The sequence below is a fragment of the Podarcis tiliguerta genome (genome assembly GCF_965153285.1).
Source record: "Podarcis tiliguerta genome assembly, chromosome: 6".
In the NCBI taxonomy this organism is placed as follows: domain Eukaryota; kingdom Metazoa; phylum Chordata; class Lepidosauria; order Squamata; family Lacertidae; genus Podarcis; species Podarcis tiliguerta.
In genome coordinates this window covers 32,025,220-32,040,616 of record NC_139539.1, presented here as the reverse complement: position 1 = coordinate 32,040,616, position 15,397 = coordinate 32,025,220, and the positions used below count along the sequence as shown (strand labels likewise).

The window sequence follows — 15,397 nt, the reverse complement described above, 5'->3', positions numbered from 1 at the left end:
CTAGTGCACACAAGAGCACCATTCCACCAAAATTTTGAAGAACCACATTTAGAATAGGATGCAAACACATGGAAAAGAAAAAGTTTTACAAGGGGAAAGATGGGCTTTTAACTTGAATGCAACAGACCGTGTTTACTTTGCACTGCTCTTAAACCACAAGGGGTATGCATGGAAAGAATTAAGTGCCACGAACACATATAAATTTGAATATGTCTTAACAGAGCACAACAGACTTACTTTTAAAAAAACATCACAAAGGAGCTTTAAAGCAAGCATGTAGACATGCCCTGAGGGGTAATCATGCAGCACTGAGTTCTCATGTGTTGAAGAAAACAAGAGAAAGTGATGACTGATCACAACAGCAAAAATAGTCGCATGCAAATAGTAAGCAAGCTCATGCTAAAAACATATGAAGCAGCCCCAATATATTTTAGCTGAACAGGAATATGTAAAATAATGTGCTTATGTGCAATGTAGAGTGCCTCTCTTCCTGTGCCTACGGAGCAAACACACAGCCTATCTTCTTACATTCTTAAGAAGAAAACGTTAGGCTTTTCTGGGCAGCTGTTAACTCTCTTTTTAGAAATTAAGCAATAGGCCTGTCTATGCAAAGCATGCACTATCACTGAACTACAGTCACACACCCTTATCAGTCAGAATGAAACTGGGACTACAGTCTGATTTCAAGAGCATCCAAAGCTCATTATTAAAGTGGCTACCCTAACTACGTTAGAACCCTCCTGCTGGTTCAGACGGAAGACCCATCTACGTCCTGTTTTTGCAGTTTGCAAGCAATGGGAACCCTACAAGCAGGGCATGAGAACGTCAGCACGTCCCTATATACTATCTCTGATATTGGAGACAATATATAGCCATCATAGCAAGCAAACATTGCTAGCTTTGTCCTCCACGTCCAATCCCTTTGAAAGCCATCCAAGTTGGTGGCCATCTCTACACATTGCAGTAACCTATTCCAGTTTAACTATGAACTGTGTGAAGGAGTAATCCATCTCGTCTGTCCTGAATCTCCCACCATTCAACTTTCTTGGATGACCACAGGTACTAATATTACAAGAGAGAGGGAGAGAAATTGCACGTAACTTTGGGGTAACAGCACACACACACAAAATCCTACAGCATAGTATAACCTAAAGTTGCAACATTCAACATATCGGAACAGCATTCCAAGAGAGATACAAGCAGTTGTTGAGATTATTTCAGCCTTTGCCAGCACACACATCCTGATTTTGAGGGATCAAGATCAGAAAGGTGGCCAAAAGTCAATAGTAGTTGGTGCTTCTTGCATCAAGTAATTAAATTGGAACCAGTATTTTACCTGTTTTTCCATCTCCCTCATAAAACTCCTTTTTAATGTTGCCTCCAGATGTGGAGATAAATGCACATTTAAATTTGCCCCCAGGTAAGTGCAGTTGAACTGTCTCCTCTTCCTTCAACTTACAGAGACCCATTAGAACAAGATTCAAGCCACTACCATAGGGTATTTCTTGGCTAAACAGCCCTAGGCAGCACATGAAGTACCTTCTCAAAGTCACGCAAAATTTGGAAAGCTGCAATTAATGAGGTGCCACTGATATGCTAAAATGGTGTGCCTTTAGATTTACAGCCCATGGTGCCTGCCACAACCATAATGCAATGATCTCGTCCCTCGGCCTTTTCTCATTTATTCTGACAACAATCCTGTAAGGCAAGTCAGTATCATTTTCAATTTATAGGCGAGAAGCACAGTTCAGAGGTAGACTTGCCTCTCTGCAAGTCCATTTATAATCACCGAGTTGAATCCAAGCTTTCCAATCCAATATGTTAGCCCAGCGATTCTTAAATGGGAGTCTATAGCATGCACTTTAGGCAATTCCCAAGACAACTACAAAAGCAGAGGGAATTGCTGGAAATCTTTCCAGAGTAATGAAAATGCTCTCTCATCTGGATAAAGTTGCACTGCATATGAAGAGAATGCAACAGTGGTGCTAGGTAGCAAATAAGCATTGTTAAGTTTGCAAAAACCTGGTGTCATTGAGACAACTCTAGATTTTGTGCTTTGCATGAATGTGAATGCCACAGTAAAGAACATACACGCCATTTGTCATGTCTGCAGGGCACATGCATTTCCAGCATGCTACTTGTCCATTTAAAATACGTACTCTAGAACAGAACCTAATAACCTTTTCTCCAAGTCCCAAAATGAAGAGCAAGAATCAGCTCTAGGGTGTTTGTCTATCAAGTTGCCTTATTCCAAGTATTCCAACATGGAGCCTGTTAGTTCCAGTGTTTGAAACTCCCATTGTTATATGGGCATTTTGAGACAGTTTGCCAGCAGTTTCTGAGCTCTGGGCATAGTACTGATCTTACGATTTCAGATTAAATCTGCCACTGCTAGAAGAAAAGGAGTTTTTTCTGCCTCCCCACTTCCAGCCACTCTTTGAAGACTGGAGAAGGGAACCTCATAAGAATATTCAGAGGGGTGGGCAGGGGAAGTATGGCTTTGTTTTTTGAAGTCTTCAAATAAGGACTAGACCATGTGAAAAATGAACATAGGATTCTAGCTGCAGAACTAACTAAAATGGTTACTGCAAAATATGCAGGAATAAAAGATACCGTAAATAAAATGAACCAAGGAGAGAGGAGAGAAGTTGTGGGATATCTAACAGTATGTAAAATGTTTATTGTAAGATGGAAAACTGAAAATTGAATTATTATTTTTTTTTAAAAAAGATAAAAAGTATTCAGTACACTTGGGCTCCTATTCACGCACTGTTGTCAGGTAGGGTACACACATTTTTAAATTATTATTTTTTTGCAAATTTAATGAAGAGAAATAAAATAAAATAAAATAAAAATGTATGTAAATAATACAGTGACAAAAAAAACCACCATTGGTTTGCAGTCTGAATACAGTAGCCATCTGTACATTCATCTTAAGTTAAACATGTAAATTAATATAAAAAAAGGTAAAGGGACCCCTGACCATTAGGTCCAGTCGTGACTGACTCTGGGGTTGCGGCGCTCATCTCGCTTTATTTTTATTTTTTTTATAATTTTTATTAGTTTTTCAACAACAATTTATAAAACATTAAACATCCAATTTTCACTTAATCCCTTTCTTCCCAGAACTTCCCTCAGCTTGTCTGATAATTTTCCGTATTTATATCTTCATCACACATTTATTCCTCTTATATTGCACTCTGACACCCTTAAGCATACCTTATTTTTTAAAACAATATTTCTAACATTAATTTCACAGAGCTTCTTGAAAAGCAACAAGTATTAATTGTTCATCACAGACATCTTTGATATACTCTGTAAATTTCTTCCAGTCCTCGGAGAATCTCTGGTCACGTTGGTTTCTAATTCTCCCCGTCAATTTATCCATTTCTGCGTATTCCATCACTTTCATCCTCCATGCTCATCTCGCTTTATTGGCCAAGGGAGCCGGCTATAAAGCTCTCCAAATGTCCACATAAAAGTGATGTCTATATGAAATACGTTCAGTTGTAGTTATACGTATGATTTAGTTGAGATTCCTGCATCACAGAGGGTCGGACTGGATGATCCTCAGGGTTCCTTCTCATTCTACAAGTCTATTATTCTAGACAGGACCACGCCGTCCTCAGAACATTGTGTAATGATTGAGGGTATTCATCCTTCTAGGCTCTAGTATCAGTCTCTTTTGTTGCCCTCACTACATCTCAATGATTTTGTCAACATAAAATGCAAACACATTTTGAAGCAGTAGAGCTCTGCTTGCTCCTCCCGGATATCTTACTCTTAGGGTAGTCCCACTCCAATACCCACAAGCTGAGGTTGCAAGGGAAGCCCCTACGCATGGGCTCATGCCCCAGTTCTGCAAATATCTGTTGCCCCCAGTACACAGCTCTCCAAGGGAGTTTACATTTTGGACTGGCTAGCCAGCCAGGTTTAGAGTCTCCCGGGAAATGCAGTCTAGACAGAGCACATGGTTATAGCTGAAAATTAAAGCAGTGCAGCAAGGAAAAAGTGGCTGACTCCAAATAGCTACTGTCTAATGAGACACAGATTTTCACCGAAGGGCCAATAAATTGCCTCCTATAAAATCTATTCCGTGTATTTTCAGGACCCTGCTTCTGTTCAAGCATCTACTATTGCCATCTGCAAGGACAGTGATTATGACTGCATCCTATTACGGCAACAGGAAAGCATGCACATAAACAAGGGCAGCCTTCAGGGGCTTGGCAGGTGACAGGAACCTCTAGTACAGTGGTACCTTGGGTTACATACACTTCAGGTTACAGACTCCGCTAACCCAGAAATAGTGCTTCAGGTTAAGAACTTTGCTTCAGGATGAGAAGAGAAATCGTGCTCCGGCGGCGCGGCAGCAGCAGGAGGCCCCATTAGCTAAAGTGGTGCTTCAGGTTAAGAACAGTTTCAGGTTAAGAACGGACCTCCAGAATGAATTAAGTTCTTAACCCGAGGTACCACTGTATTCGCTACATTTGCAATAGGGCAGAAACATGCCAGATGTTTCAGGTTTATCCTTGAAAGTGAAATGTTTATGTCTTTTTAGGCCTATATAATCCGTCTACACCAGCCTTCCCCAATCTGGTGCCCTCATGATGTTTTGGCTTACAACTCTGATCACTTGCCTCGATAGCTGGGAGTTCCAATAGTTTGGAGAAATGTGGATCTACGCTATTATTAATTATTTAACTTATGAATTGCTTCCCATGAAGCACTCAGAAGTGATTCACAAAATGGTGACAGACGTAAACCAGCTACATATAGAAAAACAGTTAAAACAATGGCCTATATAAGAACAATAAAAACAAAAACTATAAGTTTAAAAACAATTTAACACAACAGGACATACATCAAATCAAATCAATTGCAAGACAGATACCAGTTGGGATAAAGATTAGAAGGCTTGAATGAGACCACTTTCCCTCATCAGGACTGTCAAATGAAGGCTTTGATGGGTTGCAGTAAATTCTCATCTAGAGATTTCTCGATTCATGCATATTCAGTTCCCAGGAGCTTCATCCAGCCTTGGTAGGCTTGAGGTTTACAGTGCTGGAAAAATACTTGTATAGGAGGCAACCATTTCGCATGGGGGTTCCATTACCGGCCCCTGAGTAGATCCTGCCCCGTTCCACCCAGCCCTGGTTCTGCCCTAATTTTGCCTTCTTTCTGTGTCCAAAAGGACCTGTTTGTCGGTAATTGCACTTCCATTGGATGTGCCTAAAATGGTCACTACTTGTAACAGTTTTTTGGAGGGGGGAGAGGGGATTAGCAGACAATACTAGATTTTAGGTGCAATTCATGCCCAAGCCTGAATACACAGGATTTCTGAGTCCTGTATGTTAAGGGATTCGCATTTTTTTATGTTTGCAAATGTGGACACACACACCCCCCTATCTGACTTGTGTCAGTCTGCTGTCAATAACCTTCTGCTAATATTACAAATATATTTTGCTGAAAGTATCCAGTATTTTGGACACATGTCAAAGGTGACAGGATCCTTCAAATGCTGTTATTAGGAGAACCTTGATACCGAAGTCTCAGGTCACAGCAGACTTGCAGCAGACAGCTTTATGATGGACATACGCAGTTAGCATCCTAAACAGATCTCCTTCTGATAGCTGATAATGTAAATCACATGAAACAAATATGATTTTCCTTGAGAGAAGATGAAAATAACACTGAAATGTAACAGAACCAACAATGAGCAGCTAATCTGCTATGGTAACGCAGCTGCTTTGATCTATCATAACTGCAGAAAACTGAGAGCCAAGGACAAGCTTGAGAGAGAGGGCCTTACGCAGAAAGCGCTGCTCTGTAACTCACTGCAGGATGGGGAGGGAGGAAGGACTGCAGAGAATTGAAAGTGTCTTCTGTATCTACTCAAATGCAAAAAAAAGGGAAAAGACCAAATCTTCAGATACAACTCTATCAAAACTTATGGGAATAGGAACCAGTGATTATATGAAGTCATATTGCTGCCAGCATTAAAGCAGATGTGCTGCTAAACACACACACACTGACTGTACTCACTTACTTGACCTACATTTTAAGATATCTACACACTGGTGCATGGAGTGAGCTAGAAACTGTTATGTGTGAGTTGCTGATTTCTTTGATGTTTATCTCTATGTTTCATGACTGTACAGCAGCACAGATTTGTTTGTTAATAAGCAAGGATTACAACAGCAGAGTGGGTAAAAAAAAGGGGTGTGTGGGTTCTATAGCTCATAATTAGGAAATGGTTCCATAGAATGATTTGATATTTAACAGTGTATAGGAAAAATAGGTTTGAGGGCAGCCCACACTGAATTTGGAGTAGAAATGGTAAGAAATTGCTTATTCGAAGTGAGTTCATTTAGTAAGAGACTTTGGCAAGCTGGTAAGTGCTGTGTGTTTTCCTTCTATAGACTTTGATGGGGAGGGTTTCTTTGTTGAACTGTGTCTTTTGGGAAACTGTTTGTTGTGTTAGGTCAAGGCAAAGGTCTACTTGGTATCTGCCATTATTCATGAGTTGTGTAACATGTTTGCAGTTTTTATTAAAAAGGGCATTTTGGTGGCCGATATTACTCAATGCAGTTTCGTAAGTGTGCGATCCCCCACCCACCCGCCCCCAGTATGAACCTGATATGGAGAAGGTTCCGTGGGGGGGGGGGGGCTGTTGAATGGAGTGCCGGGAGAGAGAGTGTGTCAGAGACACTGATTTGAAAATGACAGTGTGTGGTTGTGTGAAACAGAAAAGAATGGGGGTGGAGGGAAGAGATCAAAGTACTCACAAACCAGGCTTCAGCCTTGAAGTGCTTAAAGTTCAGTTAAGTGGTTAGGTGTGAAAAGAGATGGGCAGAAGAGACCACAGGAAATGTGTAAAAACTGAGAGGCATTGAGGGAAGGGGAAAACATTTCTGGGGTGCACAATGACTGGATTACTGATAGACAACTTTGAAAGGCATAGGACATCTTCAGAATAAAGGGACAGGAGATTTAGGGGCCGCCTGTGTGGTTCTATATGTGCTTTGCCTGCTGAATTTCCACTTTTTATATTAAACCTTTAAAAGCTAGGCTTGTCGACTAACTGGAAAATTCATGGCAGGGATTTTAACAACCAACCAATGCATAAAAATAAGCTGGGGCAATTGTAGGCCACGAGAACCAACAAATCCCCCTGCTAATGTCACCCAATGAGCTGGCTGTTACAGGTTGAGAAGCAGCAGCCAGTAAAAGTTGGTAACCCCATGAGACACACAGCAGCCTCATCAGGAAAAAAACTGGTAATCCTTATTTCTAATCTCTTAATCCTTTTAAAATATGAACTAGTTGTTACAGGTAGCGAAGGAGCTGTAGCAACCCCACTGAAGACAGGAGCCACAGGAGAACCTTCAGAAAAAAGGGGAGAGATTTAGGGGCCAACTTTACAGCTCTGTGTGTGCTTTATGTACCAAGTTTCCTCCTTTCTTATTGCAGGTTTTAAAGGCTATGAATGTGAATATGACCATTTTCTGTTGAGGGATACATTCAACATTCTCCCTTCCCCAGAAGATGGCACATGTTCTCTGAAATAATGTGATGCTTCTCTGGGAGTCATTCTCCCTCTGATGGATAGAAACACTATGGAGAAAACCAGGCAATTCCACTCCCACAGCAGTTTCATGAGGTTGTGCATGTGCGAAAGCTATGTTGAGGTTTGTTTTGTTTGGGTACAGCAGGCTCTAAAATCTCTGCTGGTTTTGTTTATGTGCATATTTAGCAATATAACATAAGAGTGTTGCAAGCAACTAAGAGCAGCTAAACTGTCCACCCCCCCCCCTAACACGACTTCCCCTCCCACTGCCACCTGCTCCCTATGGTCTCTCACCCTGCTCTTGATTTTTCCTTGCTGGACTACTGTCACAAGTCTTCAGACTCCAAGACAGTGTAGGCAGCCCAGAAAGGCATGTGGCATGTTTTTTTTAACACTGAGAATATCTGCACCACTCTTTTCTAGGATACAAAGGGCAAACCCACACAGCTTACCCACGTGGCTTCCCCCCTTACACAAGAAAATAGCATTATGAGACTGTTCTCCCTGCACAGCACTCTCCCTCTGGGATGGAATCTCTAGTAATAGAAGGAGGGGCACATTTTCTGCCATTCACCTGAAGGCACCAGCAAGAATCTGTGGCAAGATAGTTCAGCCAAGGAAACAGTCGTGGCTTGCATAATAATGTCAAAATCATTCCTTACTACATAACTGGGAAGGTTTACAAAGTAAAGCACACTAGAGTCACTTCCAATTTTCTTCAAAACTGTGACCAAATCTAACTGACCCCGATACAGAATATTTCCCTTTCAACTCTGCAAAAAAACAACTATACGGTTCCTTCTTTCAGGATACTATATCCAAGTTGCACATATGGAATTTCATGCTCTATCATGGAAGGAATTTCCAGACATCCCGCTTCATTTTTTAAAACCCCAATTTTCTAACCTTCTAACCTTTTACAATTTGCTGAGCAGCATGCCTTAATGACAATCCCGTGTGTGTTTACCTGTCTCCCTTTAGATGAGATCTTACACTATATATTCCTACTTTCCAAGCGACACATTCTAGCCTTAATATGAGTTCTAGAACATAATTGAGTTAAGAAGTTCCACAGATTAACTGCAAGCCTCCAACAACAGGCAAATGTTTTATCTAGCACAATCATATTTGAGAGATACAGTTTCCTCAAATGTTTGTTGAAGCGTTACTATTATTATTATTATTAAAAACTTTTAAAACTGGTAACATGTTAACGAAGGAAATAAAACTAACAATAAAAAGTCAAAAACATTTCCCATGAAATTTGGCATTTGCCTGTAGGGCAATTACTCTCCATCTGGCCAACTGCCCCTTTCAGAGGGTGCAGACAATGAGGTTGAAGTTGTCCTTAAGAGAGGGCTGTGTTGTCTATTAATACAGTGTAGGGCAGTTGCACTGCCACCCCCACATTGTGAATCCAGAACACAGGCTAATGGATAGCCCAGCAGACAGCAATAGCGAGAGGACGGACATGTAGCAAAAGGTGAGAGGCACAGCTGGTGGGTAGTCAGCCACCGACTCAACAGTTATTTGAAAAGATTGTTTTGGGTCTTTCCATCAAACAACAGAAGAACAGATGGGATGTGTGTCTCTTTCTACTTCAGATTTTGCTCCCCATAGTTCCAAATCCAAGAATGGAATCAGACTGTTCTCCCAGTGAACTCAGAATAGCATACATGGCACAAGGGGGAGGGTGGAATTATCCCACTTCACCCCCGCAATTGTGTGAGGTAGATTAGGATGAAGGAATAGGATTGGACCATCAACTGAGCAGGAATCAGAAACCAATTTTCAGATTTCCCCCACTTCAAAGGCCAACACATTTTATAGCAGGAATGGGGAACCAGTGGCCATCCAGATGTTGTTGGGCTAACTTCAATCATGCCTACTAGCTTACTAGCTGGAGGGTCATGGATACCGGTTCTGGGTTACAGCCTGCCTAGCATACACTGCCAACCTCTTAAAACTGCTTTTCAACAGGGCAAATCTGTACCCTTATTCCTCTTTGCTTCACTCTGGCTCCAGGCCTACCAGGATGAATCCTGCAATAACGATGAAGTCTGCTAAGAACTGCCAGATTTGGAAGTCATGGAACTCAAAACAAAGGTAGGCCACCAAGCTCGGCTGCACCAATCCACTTCTTTCTGTTGTCCTTTGACCCCCCTTGCATATATTGAAAGTTGCACATCAATCATGCTCTGTTATTCCCCAAGTCCATTGCCATGCAGCACACCAGCGACATCAGTAAGTTAGATGACCCCGCTAACCCTTCCAACAAGGTGCCCTCCTCTATTTCATCTGTCATATATTGTCCTCTAACATGACCCCTAACTCCTTGTCTCTCCCACTTCCTCTTATTTACTTCGCAACATCCCTTTATCATTCTTTGGGTTTTTTGCCAGTGTGAGAGCCAGTATAGCATACTAGGTTAGAGGGCTAGAGAAAGAAGACTCAAGACCTATGGCTGTCAGTTTAACTTACCTCACATGGTTGTTGTGAAGCTGAAAAGCAGATCTATGCTGCCTTGAGCTCCCAGGAGGAAACCGATGATATAAATGTGATTTAAAAAATAAAACAAATGCTGTAATCCTACACACATTATACAGAAACAACCTGATGACAGTGATCACTGCCCACCTTTCACCAGCAAACTCCACACATCTTGCATGAAACCATTAACAATATATCAGGTGAAGCTTCTGACAAGGCCTATGTGGCAGCTTCACTTTCAGGGTGTTGGGTTCCTGCCCAGCCCGAGGTCAAAAGGCCTACACCAAGTCAGAGGTGCGATTTCTTTCTTTCTTTCTTTCTTTCTTTCTTTTTACATTTGTACAATCAGGTGTGTTTTTGTGCGGTGATTACACAAAAGATTAGGCTAAAATGTTACCTTTTTTCACCCTCCAAAAGTAGTTATTTGTTAGACATTTGCCCAGCCTGCTTTCCTGGAAGACTCTGGACAAGTAAGGAACAAACAGAATGACATCAGACACTAAAACAGCAAAACCTGACTTACTGAGAAGAGAAGCTTTCATCTGTTGTCTATCTCAGAACTGGTTTGTTTACATATTTTTAAAGAGACAGGGTAACCTTATCATACCTGTCTACAGTACCATCTAGCTATATTACAAGAAGCACCTAATAAATCCTTTTATTGAAGTGCACAAAATATTCTACTGTTCACATTTTTAAAAAATTCAACAACACTCGGTAATGACTGCTTCAGGCATGGCATTACACCACAGAAAATATTATCCTCAGCAAGTAATGTGCTCTCAATTACGTTGCCATATAATACAATACATTCTCACAAGTGACCTCCCTCCTTCCAAAAGTGCTTATGTGGATGATCTGATGCAGCCTTATTTTCCACTTCACACAAGCACTTGCAGAGCAACTATGTATATTTAAAGGAGCTTTATGTAGCCATAAGACATTCCTAAAGCCATACAGAACCACAGTTAACACACTGATGAAGTCTTTTAGGAAGGACATAACGTGTCCAAGGACACTGTCTCTTTCTCAAGATGGTAGCTTTACTTGAGATGGCTGTTAACAAGAATGAATGCTGCAACAGGATATAAGTGTACCACTGCTAACATGACCAGTCCATTCAGACTACTATCATCAACAACAACTGAGTGTCATTGTTTCTGTCAAATACAATGAAATAAACCTCTCATCTTCTAGAACTGTTGGCTGCATGCACCCCATACATTTAAAGCACATGATTTCACCCCAAAAATCCTAGGAACTGTACCATGTTGAGGGTGCTGAGAACTGTAGCTTTGTCGGCAGTACACTAGTTCCTAGGATTCTTGGAGGGTGGTCATTAGCTCTAAATGTATGGTGTGTCTGCAGCCACTATGTAACGAGGAAATTCATTCATAAATGACCTCTAATATTGATTCCCAACTGAGGAAGGGCAAGCAAAAAAGAAAAATAACTTCATATGTGCAATCCATAAGAGCTATGTCAGTAAACCCTACAACAATCCTGTAAGGAAGACCAGTTTTATTCACATATTACAGGAGGGGGTGGGGAGACCGAGGCAGCAAGCTGGAGACATGTCTAAGGCAACCTACTTAGCACATTCCTTGCTTGATGAGTGGCTTAAGACTCACAGTCTTCAGCACAGCATTGGTACATCCTTCCAAGGGCATGAGATTTCACAACATGTGAACAGAGCAATCATCAAGCAATCCCTGTTCTGCAGTGCTTACTACGCATCAGCTGTCAATAAACATCTTGAAACAGGATCTTTTTATTGCTGCTAATCATTTATTTAGCCATGCTGAACAGTATATGCTAGGTGCTGTATGGGACACAAAAAGAAAGGCCCTGCATTAGCCAGATAAAAATGGGGGAAAGAGTTGGGAAAGAAAGATACTGTATAGAGGTTTCTACAGGCAAAAGAAACAGCATGGTAAAGGACTGGAGTGGGAGAGAGAGAGAGACAAAGGCAGCTGAGAATAAATGAGCTTGTATACTCCAGGACGACTCTTTAAGTCTGACACAAAGGTAGGGCTGAAGAGAGTGGTAGGCCTCTCACTGTGCTGGCTGGCTGCTTACTCATCTCTCTCCCACCTTCAACTTAAAAAGGCTCCAGCTGTAACCAGAGACTGGTGAAGATTTCCTCAGCATATGCTCTGTTCTGTCTTAGCAGTGGGCAGAAGGTAGGTTGGGATCTACTGATAGATCTATGAATGATTTGGGGTAGATCAGCAAGGAATCTGACTCTCCAGTTGTTTAGCAACACAGAGACCTTTTTTCTTCTAAATTAGAGTGAAAAGATGAAGAAAGCTGGCGCGAGGTGGAGAAACAGGAGTGGACCCTTATGTGATAGGCCCGTAAGCTCAGTAAGTTCTGCTACTGAAAACAAAAATTCCAAGGGTATGTTTCCACCCACCCACTATTATGTACCTGGCTCTTGTCAGTAGATCTGAGAGTTCTGCTTAAACAGAGAAGATCTCACAAGCCTGAGGTCTACCTGTCCCTGCTCTGTATCATCCCAAACACTGAAATTAGCAGTCACTGCAAAACAATTTTGCACAACAAGGTGGTTCACCCACTGTATTGTAACACAACGGTTATGCTATGGTAGTATGCTGGCAGCTTGGGATATAGGAGGACCAGGATCAACCTAGTGATGTAGGAGATCTTAAATTGGGGGGGGAGAGAGATAAAATGTCCTTATTTTTGACACCTCCCCACCCATCCCATCTACCTTTACTTTTTTTAACCTTTTGAGGCCAGCTGACACCATGGGGAAATGTAGGTTCCATGGTGAGGAACCTTTTTCAGTCAAAGGGCCCCATTCCCTTCTAGACAACTTTCCAGGGGACACATGCCAGTGGTGGTCTGGGTCAAAGGGTACCTTACATACCTTACTATGTTGGGTAGTTTCTACACATACCCTCAGAGCCTTTCTCTATCTTCCAGCCAGGCAATCAAGAGGCATTATCAGAATTCAAGAACACTTTCCAGCCAGGCAAAAAACACTCAAGGAGGGGGTGAAGCAGCAGAAAAAGGGGTGTTGTTTGGGCTGAGTCCCAAGGGCATGAGAAACCAGAAGCAGCCTGCTGGCTCACTCTAGTGGCCCATCTAGTCCAGCATCCTGTTCTCACAGCGCCCAACCAGATGCCTATGGGAACCCCTAAAACAGAACCTGAGCACAACAGCACTCTACCCACTTGTGATTCTCAGTAACTGGCATTCAGAGTCGACACAAGAGAGGTTTGCAGGGCTGCATTCGATTCCCTCCTGTAATCCCTAGACAATGCTGGAAGGACATAAGGAACTGAATTTTAATAGTTCTTCATGCCCCTGAAACCTGACACAGCATGTTCCAGCAGCTACATCCTAATTGGGGGTTTCCATGCACATCCTCCCAGCTGCAGGACTGGGAGGCCTCTGGGCATCATCAGGAGTGATCATCTGTTATGAAAATAAGTTACCTTTCCCAAATCAAAACAATTTGGCTTGGAGAAGGCATATCCATTTCTGGTTCAATTCACAATTCATTGTTGTTGGGATAAAACAATGTAACAATGTAATCTGTTTATCTATCCTAAGGTCTGGGCACAGAATAATTTTAAAAAAAGAATATGAGTATACTAAAAAAAATAAAGGCGAAAGGTCCAGATTTCAAATCAAGGATCAGTTTAAACCTTGAGAAATCACATGCCAATTCCATGGCTCTGTCCAGAAAACACTGCTGAATCAGTGGTCAATGATAACGCATCTCTTCTGGAGCAAACACATCAGACAGGACTCACTATTTAGCATATTATCCAGTTTGCATTGTCATGTCTTCACCATTCAAAATTCAGGAGTACATAAATGAGAGGCCAGGAATCCACATCTGCAGACCCTCCACAAGGGTTACAAAAGATTATGAATGCAAGAGACAGACATATTAAAAAGTGCAGATTATATTCAAACTCATATTGAACCACAATGTTTAATTTATATGCACTGAAGCCAAATGTCTCTTGATGTGCTTGGGTTCCAGAATTACCTACAAGAAATCACCTACAGTAAGGCAAACACATTCTTTTTAAGAGCACATATGGAGTGGGGGAGAATGGTGAAACATTTGGGATTTCTTCTGAGAAATGAAAGCTAGCAGGCAATAAACTCAAACATGCCCCCCATTACTGTATTATAAAGCTGGAATGAAGTGGAACAGAGACTCAAACATGACAAAAGGATTCCAGGGTTTATGACAGACTGATGGAAAGAAGGGAGAGGCAGTAGGCTATGGTAACCTTCATCACTGCCATCCACTTCCTTGTACAGGCAAAAATGCTTAGTATTCAGAGATGGTGTCGCGTGATTCTGAGCAGAACCATGCTGCAATCCTCTTTCCAGGAAGAGCAAAAGATGGAAGAACTCCAGTTCCGCAAACTCACCTAGAACAATGCCCCTCACTAAATCCAACAGCACAGACCTCACAGTTCTGCCATTCAAGGCCCTGGGACAGAAGGCTCAAGATAGCTTATCAATATTCCCCCACAGCTAATACTCCCCATTCCATGTGCTATCTAATGTCTTTCCTCTACCTCCTCCCCCCCCCTTCATTAAATGCACACTTTGAAGCCATTACTGCAGAATGCATGTGGGAGGGGGAGAGAAAGTCGTGGCTTTCCATTTGGGAAATTCTCCACAAACTGAAATCTTGCTGCTTTCCTAAGATGGTTTCTTAAGACTGTGCAATGAGACGCTCTAACAGAAAACCCTATCGCAATTTTAAATTTCCTTTCTAAATTAAACAAAAAACAAAACAAAAACCACGCAGAGAAACCCTGCTTAATTGCCATATTGATCAGGAAAGATGGAGATGAAATTACCATCCATCACAGGAGATGGAACGGCGTCCCTTCCTCTCACCAGGGACCCAGCCTGTTCATAGCCATCTCGAGCGTAGATTCTCCGCTCAGAACGCCCCCCCCCCCCCGGCCAGGCTCCCACCACCGCCCCGAAAGGGATTCAAAAGCCGCACGAGACAGACGCTCCAATTCCAATGCACACGGGTGCATAAATCCGGATCGATTATTATTATTATTATTATTATTGGATCCAAGACGACCTGCCTCTTCCTCCTCATCGCCAGCAGCAAGTAACGGAGCCAAGAGGACACGCACTGCGAACGGCGAGAGGGGCACGGGGGGGGGTGTAATCTGAGAGGCATTGCCCGCATTGCATACACCGTCGCTCCCTCTCCCCGCCCCATTTAAACCGGGGAGAAAAGGAGGACAGGAGGAAAAGCCCTTTCTGCGCAAAGGGTAGCTGAGAAACGGAGGCTGCTAATAATCTCCCCCCACCCCACCC

The 15,397-nt window shown here is 42.2% G+C and overlaps 1 protein-coding gene across 1 annotated transcript in view; it reads right to left on the bottom strand.

Annotated features, from left to right (window-relative positions):
* Nucleotides 1–15,397, bottom strand: part of ARL8A (ARF like GTPase 8A) — a 42,165-nt gene that overhangs the window by 20,176 nt on the left and 6,592 nt on the right. The gene's annotated exons all lie outside the window — the stretch shown is intronic.